Source organism: Stegostoma tigrinum, chromosome 27 (assembly GCF_030684315.1).
Source record: "Stegostoma tigrinum isolate sSteTig4 chromosome 27, sSteTig4.hap1, whole genome shotgun sequence".
NCBI lineage: Eukaryota > Metazoa > Chordata > Chondrichthyes > Orectolobiformes > Stegostomatidae > Stegostoma > Stegostoma tigrinum.
The window spans coordinates 46,419,817-46,439,055 of record NC_081380.1 but is presented as its reverse complement, the minus strand read 5'-3'; positions in this window follow the sequence as shown (position 1 = coordinate 46,439,055).

Genomic DNA, 19,239 nt, shown 5'->3' with positions numbered 1-19,239 from the left:
GCACTGACCCTCCGACAGTGCCCACTCCCTCAGCACTGACCCTCTGACAGTGCGACGCTCCCTCAGCACTGACCCTCCGACAGTGCCCACTCCCTCAGCACTGACCCTCCGACAGTGCGGTCCTCCCGCAGCACTGACCCTCCAATAGTGCCCACATCCTCAGCGCTCACACTCCGACAGTGCCCTCTCCCTCAGCACTGACCCTCCGACAGTGCCCACTCCCTCAGCACTGACTCTCCGACAGTGCCCACTCCCTCGGCACTGACCCTCCGATAGCGCCCGCTCCCTCAGCACTCACCCTCTGACAGTGCGACGCTCCCTCAGCACTGACCCTCCAACACTGCCCACTCCCTCAGCACTGACGCTCCAACAGTGCCCACTCCCTCAGCACTGACCCTCTGACAGTGCGACTCTCCCTCAGGACTGACCCTCCGACAGTGCCCACACCCTCAGCACTGACCCTCCGACAGTGTGGCGCTCCCTCAGCACTGACCCTTCGACAGCGTGGGGCTTCCTCAGCACTGACCCTCCGACAGTGCCCACTCCCTCGGTACTGACCCTCCGACAGCGCGCACACCCTCTGCACTGACCCTCCGACAGCGCCCACTCCCTCAGCACTGACCCTCTGACAGCACCCGCTCCCTCAGTACTGACCCTCCGACAGTGTCCACTCTCTCAGCGCTCACACTCCGACAGTGCCCACTCTCTCAGCGCTCACACTCCGACAGTGCCCACTCCCTCAGCAGTGACCCTCCGACAGTGCCCACTCCCTCAGCACTGACCCTTCGACGGTGTGGTGCTTCCTCAGCACTGACCCTCCGACAGTGCCCACTCCCTCAGCACTGACTCTCCGACAGTGCCCACTCCCTCGGCACTGACCCTCCGACAGCGCCCACACCCTCTGCACTGACTCTCCGACAGTGCCCACTCCCTCAGCACTGACCCTCCGACAGTGCCACAACCCTCAGCACTGACCCTCCGACAGTGTGGCGCTCCCTCAGCACTGACCCACCGACAGTGCCCACACCCTCAGCACTGACCCTTCGACAGCGTGGCGCTTCCTCAGCACTGACCCTCCGACAGTGCCCACTCCCTCAGCACTGACCCTCCGACAGTGCCCACTCCCTCGGTACTGACCCTCCGACAGCGCCCACACCCTCTGCACTGACCCTCCGACAGTGCCCACTCCCTCAGCACTGACCCTCTGACAGCGCCCGCTCCCTCAGTACTGACCCTCTGACAGTGCCCACTCTCTCAGCGCTCACACTCCGACAGAGTGGCGCTTCCTCAGCACTAACCCTCCGACAGTGCCCACTCCCTCAGCACTGACTCTCCGACAGTGCCCACTCACTCAGCACTGACCCTCTGACAGCACCCGCTCCCTCAGTACTGACCCTCTGACAGTACCCACTCCCTCGGCACTGACCCTCCGACAGCGCCCAGTCACTCAGCACTGACCCTCTGACAGCACCCGCTCCCTCAGCACTGACCCTCCAACAGTGCCCACTCCCTCAGCACTGACCCTCTGACAGTGCGACTCTCCCTCAGCACTGACCCTCCGACAGTGCCCACACCCTCAGCACTGACCCTCCGACAGTGTGGCGCACCCTCAGCACTGACCCTTCGACAGTGCCCACTCCCTCAGCACTGACCCTCCGACAGTGCCCACACCCTCAGGACTGACCCTTCGACAGTGCCCACTCCCTCAGCACTGACCATCCGACAGTGCCCACACCCTCAGCACTGACCCTCCGACAGCGCCCACTCCCTCAGTACTGAGCCTCTGACAGTTCCCACTCCCTCAGCACTGACCCTCCGACAGTGCCCACTCCCTCAGCAGTGACCCTCCGACAGTGCCCACTCCCTCAGCACTGACCCTCCGACAGTGTGGCGATCCCTCAGCACTGACCCTTCGACGGTGTGGTGCTTCCTCAGCAATGACCCTCCGACAGTGCCCACTCCCTCAGCACTGACTCTCCGACAGTGCCCACACCCTCGGCACTGACTCTCCGACAGTGCCCACTCCCTCAGCACTGACCCTCCGACAGTGCCCACACCCTCAGCACTGACCCTCCGACAGTGTGGCGCTCCCTCAGCACTGACCCTTCGACAGCGTGGCGCTTCAGCAGCACTGACCCTCCGACAGTGCCCACTCCCTCAGCACTGACCCTCCGACAGTGCCCACTCCCTCGGTACTGACCCTCCGACAGCGCCCACACCCTCTGCACTGACCCTCCGACAGCGCCCACTCCCTCAGCACTGACCCTCTGACAGCGCCCGCTCCCTCAGTACTGACCCTCTGACAGTGCCCACTCTCTCAGCGCTCACACTCCGACAGAGTGGCGCTCCCTCAGCACTGACCCTTCGACAGTGTGGGGCTTCCTCAGCACTAACCCTCCGACAGTGCCCACTCCCTCAGCACTGACTCTCCGACAGTGCCCACTCCCTCGGCACTGACCCTCCGACAGTGCCCACTCCCTCAGCACTGACCCTCTGACAGCACCCGCTCCCTCAGTACTGACCCTCTGACAGTGCCCACTCCCTCGGCACTGACCCTCCGACAGTGCCCACTCACTCAGCACTGACCCTCTGACAGCACCCGCTCCCTCAGCACTGACCCTCCAACAGTGCCCACTCCCTCAGCAGTGACGCTCCAACAGTGCCCACTCCCTCAGCACTGACCCTCTGACAGTGCGACTCTCCCTCAGCACTGACCCTCCGACAGTGCCCACACCCTCAGCACTGACCCTCCGACAGTGTGGCGCTTCCTCAGCACTGACCCTCCGACAGTGCCCACTCCCTCAGCACTGACCCTCCGACAGTGCCCACTCCCTCAGCACTGACCCTCCAACAGCGCCCACACCCTCAGCACTGACCCTCCGACAGCGCCCACTCCCTCAGTACTGACCCTCCGACAGTGCCCACTCTCTCAGCACTGACCCTCCGACAGTGCCCACTCTCTCAGCGCTCACACTCTGACAGTGCCCACTCCCTCAGCACTGACCCTCCGACAGTGCCCACTCTCTCAGTACTGACCCTCCGACAGCGTGGCGCTCCCTCAGCACTGACCCTTCGACAGTGTGGCGCTTCCTCAGCACTGACCCTCCGACAGTGCCCACTCCATCGGCACTGACCCTCCAACAGCGCCCACACCCTCTGCACTGACCCTCTGACAGCGCCCGCTCCCTCAGTACTGACCCTCCGACAGCGCCCGCTCCCTCAGTACTGACCCTCCGACAGTGCCCACTCCCTCAGCACTGACCCTCTGACAGTGTGACGCTCCCTCAGCACTCACCCTCTGACAGTGCGACGCTCCCTCAGCACTGACCCTCCAACAGTGCCCGCTCCTTCAGCACTGACCCTCCAACAGTGCCCACTCCCACAGCACTGACCCTCTGATAGTGCGACTCTCCCTCAGCACTGACCCTCCAACAGTGCCCACTCCCTTAGCACTGACCCTCTGACAGTGCTACGCTCCCTCAGCACTGACCCTCCGACAGTGCCCACTCCCTCAGCACTGACCCTCCGACAGTGCGGTCCTCCCGCAGCAGTGACCCTCCGACAGTGCCCACTCTCGCAGCACTGACCCTCCCACAGTGCCAACTCTCTCAGCGCTCACACTCCGACAGTGCCAACTCTCTCAGCGCTCACACTCCGACAGTGCCCACTCCCTCAGCACTGACCCTCCGACAGTGCCCACTCCCTCAGCACTGACTCTCCAACAGTGCCCACTCCCTCAGCACTGACCCTCCGACAGTGCGACGCTCCCTCAGCACTGACCCTCCCACAGTGCCCACTCTCTCAGCGCTCACACTCCGACAGTGCCCACTCCCTCAGCGCTGACCCTTCGACAGTGTGGCGCTTCCTCAGCACTGACCCTCTGACAGTGCCCACTCCCTCAGCACTGACTCTCCAACAGTGCCCACTCCCTCGGCACTGACCCTCCGACAGCGCCCGCATCCTCTGCACTGACCCTCTGACAGCGCCCGCTCCTTCAGTACTGACCCTCCGACAGTGCAGCGCTCCCTCAGCACTGACCCTCCGACAGTGCCCACTCCCTCAGCACTGACCCTCTGACAGTGCGACGCTCCCTCAGCACTGACCCTCCGACAGTGCCCACTCCCTCAGCACTGACCCTCCGACAGTGCGGTCGTCCCGCAACACTGACCCTCCGATAGTGCCCACTCCTGCAGCACTGACCCTCCCACAGTGCCCACTCTCTCAGCGCTCACACTCCGACAGTGCCCACTCCCTCAGCACTGCCCCTCCAACAGTGCGGCGCTTCCTCAGCACTGACCCTCCGACAGTGCCCACTCCCTCAGCACTGACCCTCTGACAGTGCCCACTCCCTCGGTACTGACCCTCCGACAGCGCCCACACCCTCTGCACTGACCCTCCGACAGTGCCCACTCCCTCAGCACTGACCCTCTGACAGCGCCCGCTCCCTCAGTACTGACCCTCCGACAGTGCCCACTCCCTCAACACTAACCCTCCGACGGTGCCCACTCCCTCAGCACTGACCCTCCGACAGTGCCCACTCCCACAGCACTGACCCTCCGACAGTGCCCGCTCCCTCAGCACTGACCCTCTGACAGTGCGGTTCTCCCTCAGCACTGACCCTCCGACAGTGCCCGCTCCCTCAGCACTGACCCTCTGACAGTGCGGCGCTCCCTCAGCACTGACCCTCCGACAGTGCCCACTCCCTCAGCACTGACTCTCCGACAGTGCCCACTCCCTCGGCACTGGCCCTCCGACATCACCTACACCCTCGGCACTGACCCTCCGACAGTGCCCACTCCCTCAGCACTGACCCTCTGACAGCGCCCGCTCCCTCAGTACTGACCCTCCGACAGTGCAGCGCTCCCTCAGCACTGACCCTCCGACAGTGCAGCGCTCCCTCAGCACTGACCCTCCGACAGTGCAGCGCTCCCTCAGCACTGACCCTCCGACAGTGCGACGCTCCCTCAGCACTGACCCTCCCACAGTGCCCACTCCCTCAGCACTGACCCTCCGACAGTGCGGTCCTCCCGCAGCACTGACCCTCCAATAGTGCCCACTCCCGCAGCACTGACCCTCCCACAGTGCCCACACTCTCAGCGCTCACACTCCGACAGTGCCCTCCCCCTCAGCACTGACCCTCCGACAGTGCCCACTCCCTCAGCACTGACTCTCCGACAGTGCGGTGCTCCCTCAGCTCTGACCCTCCGACAGTGCCCGCTCCCTCAGCACTGACCCTCTGACAGTGCGGCGCTCCCTCAGCACTGACCCTCCGACAGTGCCCACTCCCTCAGCACTGACTCTCCGACAGTGCCCACTCCCTCGGCACTGACCCTCCGACATCACCTACACCCTCGGCACTGACCCTCCGACAGTGCCCACTCCCTCAGCACTGACCCTCTGACAGCGCCCGCTCCCTCAGTACTGACCCTCCGACAGTGCAGCGCTCCCTCAGCACTGACCCTCCGACAGTGCAGCGCTCCCTCAGCACTGACCCTCCGACAGTGCCCACTCCCTCAGCACTGACCCTCTGACAGTGCGACGCTCCCTCAGCACTGACCCTCCCACAGTGCCCACTCCCTCAGCACTGACCCTCCGACAGTGCGGTCCTCCCGCAGCACTGACCCTCCAATAGTGCCCACTCCCGCAGCACTGACCCTCCCACAGTGCCCACACTCTCAGCGCTCACACTCCGACAGTGCCCTCCCCCTCAGCACTGACCCTCCGACAGTGCCCACTACCTCAGCACTGACTCTCCGACAGTGCCCACTCCCTCGGCACTGACCCTCCGATAGCGCCCACTCACTCAGCACTGACACTCTGACAGCGCCCGCTCCCTCAGCACTCACCCTCTGACAGTGCGACGCTCCCTCAGCACTGACCCTCCAACACTGCCCACTCCCTCAGCACTGACGCTCCAACAGTGCCCACTCCCTCAGCACTGACCCTCTGACAGTGCGACTCTCCCTCAGCACTGACCCTCCGACAGTGCCCACACCCTCAGCACTGACCCTCCGACAGTGTGGCGCTCCCTCAGCACTGACCCTTCGACAGCGTGGGGCTTCCTCAGCACTGACCCTCCGACAGTGCCCACTCCCTCGGTACTGACCCTCCGACAGCGCGCACACCCTCTGCACTGACCCTCCGACAGCGCCCACTCCCTCAGCACTGACCCTCTGACAGCACCCGCTCCCTCAGTCCTGACCGTCCGACAGTGTCCACTCTCTCAGCGCTCACACTCCGACAGTGCCCACTCTCTCAGCGCTCACACTCCGACAGTGCCCACTCCCTCAGCAGTGACCCTCCGACAGTGCTCACTCCCTCAGCACTGACCCTTCGACGGTGTGGTGCTTCCTCAGCACTGACCCTCCGACAGTGCCCGCTCCCTCAGTACTGACCCTCCGACAGCGCCCACACCCTCTGCACTGACCCTCCGACAGTGCCCACTCCCTCAGCACTGACCCTCCGACAGTGCCCACACCCTCAGCACTGACCCTCCGACAGTGTGGCGCTCCCTCAGCACTGACCCTTCGACAGCGTGGCGCTTCCTCAGCACTGACCCTCCGACAGTGCCCACTCCCTCAGCACTGACCCTCCGACAGTGCCCACTCCCTCGGTACTGACCCTCCGACAGCGCCCACACCCTCTGCACTGACCCTCCGACAGCGCCCACTCCCTCAGCACTGACCCTCTGACAGTGCCCACTCTCTCAGCGCTCACACTCCGACAGAGTGGCGCTCCCTCAGCACTGACCCTTCGACAGTGTGGGGCTTCCTCAGCACTAACCCTCCGACAGTGCCCACTCCCTCAGCACTGACTCTCCGACAGTGCCCACTCCCTCGGCACTGACCCTCCGACAGCGCCCACTCACTCAGCACTGACCCTCTGACAGCACCCGCTCCCTCAGTACTGACCCTCTGACAGTGCCCACTCCCTCAGTACTGACCCTCCGACAGCGCCCACACCCTCTGCACTGACCCTCCGACAGTGCCCACTCCCTCAGCACTGACCCTCTGACAGTGCCCACTCCCTCGGCACTGACCCTCCGACAGTGCCCACTCCCTCAGCACTGACCCTCTGACAGCACCCGCTCCCTCAGTACTGACCCTCTGACAGTGCCCACTCCCTCGGCACTGACCCTCCGACAGTGCCCACTCACTCAGCACTGACCCTCTGACAGCACCCGCTCCCTCAGCACTGACCCTCCAACAGTGCCCACTCCCTCAGCAGTGACGCTCCAACAGTGCCCACTCCCTCAGCACTGACCCTCTGACAGTGCGACTCTCCCTCAGCACTGACCCTCCGACAGTGCCCACACCCTCAGCACTGACCCTCCGACAGTGTGGCGCTTCCTCAGCACTGACCCTCCGACAGTGCCCACTCCCTCAGCACTGACCCTCCGACAGTGCCCACTCCCTCAGCACTGACCCTCCAACAGCGCCCACACCCTCAGCACTGACCCTCCGACAGCGCCCACTCCCTCAGTACTGACCCTCCGACAGTGCCCACTCTCTCAGCACTGACCCTCCGACAGTGCCCACTCTCTCAGCGCTCACACTCTGACAGTGCCCACTCCCTCAGCACTGACCCTCCGACAGTGCCCACTCTCTCAGTACTGACCCTCCGACAGCGTGGCGCTCCCTCAGCACTGACCCTTCGACAGTGTGGCGCTTCCTCAGCACTGACCCTCCGACAGTGCCCACTCCATCGGCACTGACCCTCCAACAGCGCCCACACCCTCAGTACTGACCCTCCGACAGTGCCCACTCCCTCAGCACTGACCCTCTGACAGTGTGACGCTCCCTCAGCACTGACCCTCCAACAGTGCCCGCTCCTTCAGCACTGACCCTCCAACAGTGCCCACTCCCACAGCACTGACCCTCTGATAGTGCGACTCTCCCTCAGCACTGACCCTCCAACCGTGCCCACTCCCTTAGCACTGACCCTCTGACAGTGCTACGCTCCCTCAGCACTGACCCTCCGACAGTGCCCACTCCCTCAGCACTGACCCTCCGACAGTGCGGTCCTCCCGCAGCAGTGACCCTCCGACAGTGCCCACTCTCTCAGCGCTCACACTCTGACAGTGCCCACTCCCTCAGCAGTGACCCTCCGACAGTGCGACTCTCCCTCAGCACTGACCCTCCGACAGTGCCCACTCCCTCAGCACTGACCCTCTGACAGTGCGACTCTCCCTCAGCACTGACCCTCCAACAGTGCCCACTCCCTCAGCACTGACCCTCTGACAGTGCGACTCTCCCTCAGCACTGACCCTCCGACAGTGCGACGCTCCCTCAGCACTGACCCTCCGACAGTGTGGCGCACCCTCAGCACTGACCCTTCGACAGTGCCCACTCCCTCAGCACTGACCCTCCGACAGTGCCCACTCCCTCAGCACTGACCCTCCGACAGTGCCCACTCCCTCAGCACTGACCCTCCGACAGTGCCCACTCCCTCGGCACTGACCCTCTGACAGTGCGATGCTCCCTCTGCACTCACCCTCTGACAGTGCGACGCTCCCTCAGCAATGACCCTCCAACAGTGTGGCGCTCCCTCAGCACTGACCCTTCGACAGTGTGGCGCTTCCTCAGCACTGACCCTCCGACAGTGCCCACTCCCTCAGCACTGACTCTCCGACAGTGCCCACTCCCTCGGCACTGACCCTCCGACAGTGCCCACTCCCTCAGCACTGACCCTCTGACAGCGCCCGCTCCCTCAGTATTGACCCTCCGACAGTGCAGCGCTCCCTCAGCACTGACCCTCCGACAGTGCAGCGCTCCCTCAGCACTGACCCTCCGACAGTGCCCACTCCCTCAGCACTGACCCTCTGACAGTGCGACGCTCCCTCAGCACTGACCCTCCCACAGTGCCCACTCCCTCAGCACTGACCCTCCGACAGTGCGGTCCTCCCGCAGCACTGACCCTCCAATAGTGCCCACTCCCGCAGCACTGACCCTCCCACAGTGCCCACACTCTCAGCGCTCACACTCCGACAGTGCCCTCTCCCTCAGCACTGACCCTCCGACAGTGCCCACTCCCTCAGCACTGACTCTCCGACAGTGCCCACTCCCTCGGCACTGACCCTCCGATAGCGCCCGCTCCCTCAGCACTCACCCTCTGACAGTGCGACGCTCCCTCAGCACTGACCCTCCAACACTGCCCACTCCCTCAGCACTGACGCTCCAACAGTGCCCACTCCCTCAGCACTGACCCTCTGACAGTGCGACTCTCCCTCAGCACTGACCCTCCGACAGTGCCCACACCCTCAGCACTGACCCTCCGACAGTGTGGCGCTCCCTCAGCACTGACCCTTCGACAGCGTGGGGCTTCCTCAGCACTGACCCTCCGACAGTGCCCACTCCCTCGGTACTGACCCTCCGACAGCGCGCACACCCTCTGCACTGACCCTCCGACAGCGCCCACTCCCTCAGCACTGACCCTCTGACAGCACCCGCTCCCTCAGTACTGACCCTCCGACAGTGTCCACTCTCTCAGCGCTCACACTCCGACAGTGCCCACTCTCTCAGCGCTCACACTCCGACAGTGCCCACTCCCTCAGCAGTGACCCTCCGACAGTGCCCACTCCCTCAGCACTGACCCTCCGACAGTGTGGCGATCCCTCAGCACTGACCCTTCGACGGTGTGGTGCTTCCTCAGCACTGACCCTCCGACAGTGCCCACTCCCTCAGCACTGACTCTCCGACAGTGCCCACTCCCTCGGCACTGACTCTCCGACAGTGCCCACTCCCTCAGCACTGACCCTCCGACAGTGCCCACACCCTCAGCACTGACCCTCCGACAGTGTGGCGCTCCCTCAGCACTGACCCTTCGACAGCGTGGCGCTTCAGCAGCACTGACCCTCCGACAGTGCCCACTCCCTCAGCACTGACCCTCCGACAGTGCCCACTCCCTCGGTACTGACCCTCCGACAGCGCCCACACCCTCTGCACTGACCCTCCGACAGCGCCCACTCCCTCAGCACTGACCCTCTGACAGCGCCCGCTCCCTCAGTACTGACCCTCTGACAGTGCCCACTCTCTCAGCGCTCACACTCCGACAGAGTGGCGCTCCCTCAGCACTGACCCTTCGACAGTGTGGGGCTTCCTCAGCACTAACCCTCCGACAGTGCCCACTCCCTCAGCACTGACTCTCCGACAGTGCCCACTCCCTCGGCACTGACCCTCCGACAGCGCCCACTCACTCAGCACTGACCCTCTGACAGCACCCGCTCCCTCAGTACTGACCCTCTGACAGTGCCCACTCCCTCGGCACTGACCCTCCGACAGTGCCCACTCCCTCAGCACTGACCCTCTGACAGCACCCGCTCCCTCAGTACTGACCCTCTGACAGTGCCCACTCCCTCGGCACTGACCCTCCGACAGTGCCCACTCACTCAGCACTGACCCTCTGACAGCACCCGCTCCCTCAGCACTGACCCTCCAACAGTGCCCACTCCCTCAGCAGTGACGCTCCAACAGTGCCCACTCCCTCAGCACTGACCCTCTGACAGTGCGACTCTCCCTCAGCACTGACCCTCCGACAGTGCCCACACCCTCAGCACTGACCCTCCGACAGTGTGGCGCTTCCTCAGCACTGACCCTCCGACAGTGCCCACTCCCTCAGCACTGACCCTCCGACAGTGCCCACTCCCTCAGCACTGACCCTCCAACAGCGCCCACACCCTCAGCACTGACCCTCCGACAGCGCCCACTCCCTCAGTACTGACCCTCCGACAGTGCCCACTCTCTCAGCACTGACCCTCCGACAGTGCCCACTCTCTCAGCGCTCACACTCTGACAGTGCCCACTCCCTCAGCACTGACCCTCCGACAGTGCCCACTCTCTCAGTACTGACCCTCCGACAGCGTGGCGCTCCCTCAGCACTGACCCTTCGACAGTGTGGCGCTTCCTCAGCACTGACCCTCCGACAGTGCCCACTCCATCGGCACTGACCCTCCAACAGCGCCCACACCCTCTGCACTGACCCTCTGACAGCGCCCGCTCCCTCAGTACTGACCCTCCGACAGCGCCCGCTCCCTCAGTACTGACCCTCCGACAGTGCCCACTCCCTCAGCACTGACCCTCTGACAGTGTGACGCTCCCTCAGCACTCACCCTCTGACAGTGCGACGCTCCCTCAGCACTGACCCTCCAACAGTGCCCGCTCCTTCAGCACTGACCCTCCAACAGTGCCCACTCCCACAGCACTGACCCTCTGATAGTGCGACTCTCCCTCAGCACTGACCCTCCAACAGTGCCCACTCCCTTAGCACTGACCCTCTGACAGTGCTACGCTCCCTCAGCACTGACCCTCCGACAGTGCCCACTCCCTCAGCACTGACCCTCCGACAGTGCGGTCCTCCCGCAGCAGTGACCCTCCGACAGTGCCCACTCTCGCAGCACTGACCCTCCCACAGTGCCCACTCTCTCAGCGCTCACACTCCGACAGTGCCCACTCTCTCAGCGCTCACACTCCGACAGTGCCCACTCCCTCAGCACTGACCCTCCGACAGTGCCCACTCCCTCAGCACTGACTCTCCAACAGTGCCCACTCCCTCAGCACTGACCCTCCGACAGTGCGACGCTCCCTCAGCACTGACCCTCCCACAGTGCCCACTCTCTCAGCGCTCACACTCCGACAGTGCCCACTCCCTCAGCGCTGACCCTTCGACAGTGTGGCGCTTCCTCAGCACTGACCCTCTGACAGTGCCCACTCCCTCAGCACTGACTCTCCAACAGTGCCCACTCCCTCGGCACTGACCCTCCGACAGCGCCCGCATCCTCTGCACTGACCCTCTGACAGCGCCCGCTCCTTCAGTACTGACCCTCCGACAGTGCAGCGCTCCCTCAGCACTGACCCTCCGACAGTGCCCACTCCCTCAGCACTGACCCTCTGACAGTGCCCACTCCCTCAGCACTGACCCTCCGACAGTGCAGCGCTCCCTCAGCACTGACCCTCCGACAGGGCCCACTCCCTCAGCACTGACCCTCCGACAGTGCAGCGCTCCCTCAGCACTGACCCTCCGACAGTGCCCACTCCCTCAGCACTGACCCTCTGACAGTGCGACGCTCCCTCAGCACTGACCCTCCCACAGTGCCCACTCCCTCAGCACTGACCCTCCGACAGTGTGGGGCTTCCTCAGCACTGACCCTCCGACAGTGCCCACTCCCTCGGTACTGACCCTCCGACAGCGCGCACACCCTCTGCACTGACCCTCCGACAGCGCCCACTCCCTCAGCACTGACCCTCTGACAGCACCCGCTCCCTCAGTACTGACCCTCCGACAGTGTCCACTCTCTCAGCGCTCACACTCCGACAGTGCCCACTCTCTCAGCGCTCACACTCCGACAGTGCCCACTCCCTCAGCAGTGACCCTCCGACAGTGCCCACTCCCTCAGCACTGACCCTCCGACAGTGTGGCGATCCCTCAGCACTGACCCTTCGACGGTGTGGTGCTTCCTCAGCACTGACCCTCCGACAGTGCCCACTCCCTCAGCACTGACTCTCCGACAGTGCCCACTCCCTCGGCACTGACTCTCCGACAGTGCCCACTCCCTCAGCACTGACCCTCCGACAGTGCCCACACCCTCAGCACTGACCCTCCGACAGTGTGGCGCTCCCTCAGCACTGACCCTTCGACAGCGTGGCGCTTCAGCAGCACTGACCCTCCGACAGTGCCCACTCCCTCAGCACTGACCCTCCGACAGTGCCCACTCCCTCGGTACTGACCCTCCGACAGCGCCCACACCCTCTGCACTGACCCTCCGACAGCGCCCACTCCCTCAGCACTGACCCTCTGACAGCGCCCGCTCCCTCAGTACTGACCCTCTGACAGTGCCCACTCTCTCAGCGCTCACACTCCGACAGAGTGGCGCTCCCTCAGCACTGACCCTTCGACAGTGTGGGGCTTCCTCAGCACTAACCCTCCGACAGTGCCCACTCCCTCAGCACTGACTCTCCGACAGTGCCCACTCCCTCGGCACTGACCCTCCGACAGCGCCCACTCACTCAGCACTGACCCTCTGACAGCACCCGCTCCCTCAGTACTGACCCTCTGACAGTGCCCACTCCCTCGGCACTGACCCTCCGACAGTGCCCACTCCCTCAGCACTGACCCTCTGACAGCACCCGCTCCCTCAGTACTGACCCTCTGACAGTGCCCACTCCCTCGGCACTGACCCTCCGACAGTGCCCACTCACTCAGCACTGACCCTCTGACAGCACCCGCTCCCTCAGCACTGACCCTCCAACAGTGCCCACTCCCTCAGCAGTGACGCTCCAACAGTGCCCACTCCCTCAGCACTGACCCTCTGACAGTGCGACTCTCCCTCAGCACTGACCCTCCGACAGTGCCCACACCCTCAGCACTGACCCTCCGACAGTGTGGCGCTTCCTCAGCACTGACCATCCGACAGTGCCCACTCCCTCAGCACTGACCCTCCGACAGTGCCCACTCCCTCAGCACTGACCCTCCAACAGCGCCCACACCCTCAGCACTGACCCTCCGACAGCGCCCACTCCCTCAGTACTGACCCTCCGACAGTGCCCACTCTCTCAGCACTGACCCTCCGACAGTGCCCACTCTCTCAGCGCTCACACTCTGACAGTGCCCACTCCCTCAGCACTGACCCTCCGACAGTGCCCACTCTCTCAGTACTGACCCTCCGACAGCGTGGCGCTCCCTCAGCACTGACCCTTCGACAGTGTGGCGCTTCCTCAGCACTGACCCTCCGACAGTGCCCACTCCATCGGCACTGACCCTCCAACAGCGCCCACACCCTCTGCACTGACCCTCTGACAGCGCCCGCTCCCTCAGTACTGACCCTCCGACAGCGCCCGCTCCCTCAGTACTGACCCTCCGACAGTGCCCACTCCCTCAGCACTGACCCTCTGACAGTGTGACGCTCCCTCAGCACTCACCCTCTGACAGTGCGACGCTCCCTCAGCACTGACCCTCCAACAGTGCCCGCTCCTTCAGCACTGACCCTCCAACAGTGCCCACTCCCACAGCACTGACCCTCTGATAGTGCGACTCTCCCTCAGCACTGACCCTCCAACAGTGCCCACTCCCTTAGCACTGACCCTCTGACAGTGCTACGCTCCCTCAGCACTGACCCTCCGACAGTGCCCACTCCCTCAGCACTGACCCTCCGACAGTGCGGTCCTCCCGCAGCAGTGACCCTCCGACAGTGCCCACTCTCGCAGCACTGACCCTCCCACAGTGCCCACTCTCTCAGCGCTCACACTCCGACAGTGCCCACTCTCTCAGCGCTCACACTCCGACAGTGCCCACTCCCTCAGCACTGACCCTCCGACAGTGCCCACTCCCTCAGCACTGACTCTCCAACAGTGCCCACTCCCTCAGCACTGACCCTCCGACAGTGCGACGCTCCCTCAGCACTGACCCTCCCACAGTGCCCACTCTCTCAGCGCTCACACTCCGACAGTGCCCACTCCCTCAGCGCTGACCCTTCGACAGTGTGGCGCTTCCTCAGCACTGACCCTCTGACAGTGCCCACTCCCTCAGCACTGACTCTCCAACAGTGCCCACTCCCTCGGCACTGACCCTCCGACAGCGCCCGCATCCTCTGCACTGACCCTCTGACAGTGCCCACTCCCTCAGCACTGACTCTCCAACAGCGCCCGCTCCTTCAGTACTGACCCTCCGACAGTGCAGCGCTCCCTCAGCACTGACCCTCCGACAGTGCCCACTCCCTCAGCACTGACCCTCTGACAGTGCGACGCTCCCTCAGCACTGACCCTCCGACAGTGCCCACTCCCTCAGCACTGACCCTCCGACAGTGCGGTCGTCCCGCAACACTGACCCTCCGATAGTGCCCACTCCTGCAGCACTGACCCTCCCACAGTGCCCACTCCCTCAGCACTGACCCTCTGACAGTGCGACGCTCCCTCAGCACTGACCCTCCGACAGTGCCCACTCCCTCAGCACTGACCCTCCGACAGTGCGGTCGTCCCGCAACACTGACCCTCCGATAGTGCCCACTCCTGCAGCACTGACCCTCCCACAGTGCCCACTCTCTCAGCGCTCACACTCCGACAGTGCGGCGCTCCCTCAGCACTGACCCTCCGACAGTGCCCACTCCCTCAGCACTGACTCTCCGACAGTGCCCACTCCCTCGGCACTGGCCCTCCGACATCACCTACACCCTCGGCACTGACCCTCCGACAGTGCCCACTCCCTCAGCACTGACCCTCTGACAGCGCCCGCTCCCTCAGTACTGACCCTCCGACAGTGCAGCGCTCCCTCAGCACTGACCCTCCGACAGTGCAGCGCTCCCTCAGCACTGACCCTCCGACAGTGCCCACTCCCTCAGCACTGACCCTCTGACAGTGCGACGCTCCCTCAGCACTGACCCTCCCACAGTGCCCACTCCCTCAGCACTGACCCTCCGACAGTGCGGTCCTCCCGCAGCACTGACCCTCCAATAGTGCCCACTCCCGCAGCACTGACCCTCCCACAGTGCCCACACTCTCAGCGCTCACACTCCGACAGTGCCCTCCCCCTCAGCACTGACCCTCTGACAGTGCCCACTCCCTCAGCACTGACTCTCCGACAGTGCGGTGCTCCCTCAGCACTGACCCTCCGACAGTGCCCGCTCCCTCAGCACTGACCCTCTGACAGTGCGGCGCTCCCTCAGCACTGACCCTCCGACAGTGCCCACTCCCTCAGCACTGACTCTCCGACAGTGCCCACTCCCTCGGCACTGACCCTCCGACATCACCTACACCCTCGGCACTGACCCTCCGACAGTGCCCACTCCCTCAGCACTGACCCTCTGACAGCGCCCGCTCCCTCAGTACTGACCCTCCGACAGTGCAGCGCTCCCTCAGCACTGACCCTCCGACAGTGCAGCGCTCCCTCAGCACTGACCCTCCGACAGTGCCCACTCCCTCAGCACTGACCCTCTGACAGTGCGACGCTCCCTCAGCACTGACCCTCCCACAGTGCCCACTCCCTCAGCACTGACCCTCCGACAGTGCGGTCCTCCCGCAGCACTGACCCTCCAATAGTGCCCACTCCCGCAGCACTGACCCTCCCACAGTGCCCACACTCTCAGCGCTCACACTCCGACAGTGCCCTCCCCCTCAGCACTGACCCTCCGACAGTGCCCACTCCCTCAGCACTGACTCTCCGACAGTGCCCACTCCCTCAGCACTGACCCTCCGATAGCGCCCACTCACTCAGCACTGACACTCTGACAGCGCCCGCTCCCTCAGCACTCACCCTCTGACAGTGCGACGCTCCCTCAGCACTGACCCTCCAACACTGCCCACTCCCTCAGCACTGACGCTCCAACAGTGCCCACTCCCTCAGCACTGACCCTCTGACAGTGCGACTCTCCCTCAGCACTGACCCTCCGACAGTGCCCACACCCTCAGCACTGACCCTCCGACAGTGTGGCGCTCCCTCAGCACTGACCCTTCGACAGCGTGGGGCTTCCTCAGCACTGACCCTCCGACAGTGCCCACTCCCTCGGTACTGACCCTCCGACAGCGCGCACACCCTCTGCACTGACCCTCCGACAGCGCCCACTCCCTCAGCACTAACCCTCTGACAGCACCCGCTCCCTCAGTACTGACCCTCCGACAGTGTCCACTCTCTCAGCGCTCACACTCCGACAGTGCCCACTCTCTCAGCGCTCACACTCCGACAGTGCCCACTCCCTCAGCAGTGACCCTCCGACAGTGCCCACTCCCTCAGCACTGAACCTTCGACGGTGTGGTGCTTCCTCAGCACTGACCCTCCGACAGTGCCCACACCCTCAGCACTGACCCTCCGACAGTGTGGCGCTCCCTCGGCACTGACCCTTCGACAGCGTGGCGCTTCCTCAGCACTGACCCTCCGACAGTGCCCACTCCCTCAGCACTGACCCTCCGACAGTGCCCACTCCCTCGGTACTGACCCTCCGACAGCGCCCACACCCTCTGCACTGACCCTCCGACAGCGCCCACTCCCTCAGCACTGACCCTCTGACAGCGCCCGCTCCCTCAGTACTGACCCTCCGACAGCGCCCACACCCTCTGCACTGACCCTCCGACAGTGCCCACTCCCTCAGCACTGACCCTCCGACAGTGCCCACACCCTCAGCACTGACCCTCCGACAGTGTGGCGCTCCCTCAGCACTGACCCTTCGACAGCGTGGCGCTTCCTCAGCACTGACCCTCCGACAGTGCCCACTCCCTCAGCACTGACCCTCCGACAGTGCCCACTCCCTCGGTACTGACCCTCCGACAGCGCCCACACCCTCTGCACTGACCCTCCGACAGCGCCCACTCCCTCAGCACTGACCCTCCGACAGCGCCCACTCACTCAGCACTGACCCTCTGACAGCACCCGCTCCCTCAGTACTGACCCTCTGACAGTGCCCACTACCTCGGCACTGACCCTCCGACAGTGCCCACTCCCTCAGCACTGACCCTCTGACAGCACCCGCTCCCTCAGTACTGACCCTCTGACAGTGCCCACTCCCTCGGCACTGACCCTCCGACAGTGCCCACTCACTCAGCACTGACCCTCTGACAGCACCCGCTCCCTCAGCACTGACCCTCCAACAGTGCCCACTCCCTCAGCAGTGACGCTCCAACAGTGCCCACTCCCTCAGCACTGACCCTCTGACAGTGCGACTCTCCCTCAGCACTGACCCTCCGACAGTGCCCACACCCTCAGCACTGACCCTCCGACAGTGTGGCGCTTCCTCAGCACTGACCCTCCGACAGTGCCCACTCCCTCAGCACTGACCCTCCGACAGTGCCCACTCCCTCAGCACTGACCCTCCAACAGCGCCCACACCCTCAGCACTGACCCTCCGACAGCGCCCACTCCCTCAGTACTGACCCTCCGACAGTGCCCACTCTCTCAGCACTGACCCTCCGACAGTGCCCACTCTCTCAGCGCTCACACTCTGACAGTGCCCACTCCCTCAGCACTGACCCTCCGACAGTGCCCACTCTCTCAGTACTGACCCTCCGACAGCGTGGCGCTCCCTCAGCACTGACCCTTCGACAGTGTGGCGCTTCCTCAGCACTGACCCTCCGACAGTGCCCACTCCATCGGCACTGACCCTCCAACAGCGCCCACACCCTCTGCACTGACCCTCTGACAGCGCCCGCTCCCTCAGTACTGACCCTCCGACAGCGCCCGCTCCCTCAGTACTGACCCTCCGACAGTGCCCACTCCCTCAGCACTGACCCTCTGACAGTGTGACGCTCCCTCAGCACTCACCCTCTGACAGTGCGACGCTCCCTCAGCACTGACCCTCCAACAGTGCCCGCTCCTTCAGCACTGACCCTCTAACAGTGCCCACTCCCACAGCACTGACCCTCTGATAGTGCGACTCTCCCTCAGCACTGACCCTCCAACAGTGCCCACTCCCTTAGCACTGACCCTCTGACAGTGCTACGCTCCCTCAGCACTGACCCTCCGACAGTGCCCACTCCCTCAGCACTGACCCTCCGACAGTGCGGTCCTCCCGCAGCAGTGACCCTCCGACAGTGCCCACTCTCGCAGCACTGACCCTCCCACAGTGCCCACTCTCTCAGCGCTCACACTCCGACAGTGCCCACTCTCTCAGCGCTCACACTCCGACAGTGCCCACTCCCTCAGCACTGACCCTCCGACAGTGCCCACTCCCTCAGCACTGACCCTCCGACAGTGCGACGCTCCCTCAGCACTGACCCTCCCACAGTGCCCACTCTCTCAGCGCTCACACTCCGACAGTGCCCACTCCCTCAGCGCTGACCCTTCGACAGTGTGGCGCTTCCTCAGCACTGACCCTCTGACAGTGCCCACTCCCTCAGCACTGACTCTCCAACAGTGCCCACTCCCTCGGCACTGACCCTCCGACAGCGCCCGCATCCTCTGCACTGACCCTCTGACAGCGCCCGCTCCTTCAGTACTGACCCTCCGACAGTGCAGCGCTCCCTCAGCACTGACCCTCCGACAGTGCCCACTCCCTCAGCACTGACCCTCTGACAGTGCGACGCTCCCTCAGCACTGACCCTCCGACAGTGCCCACTCCCTCAGCACTGACCCTCCGACAGTGCGGTCGTCCCGCAACACTGACCCTCCGATAGTGCCCACTCCTGCAGCACTGACCCTCCCACAGTGCCCACTCTCTCAGCGCTCACACTCCGACAGTGCCCACTCCCTCAGCACTGACCCTCCGACAGTGCCCACCCCCTCAGCACTGCCCCTCCAACAGTGCGGCGCTTCCTCAGCACTGAC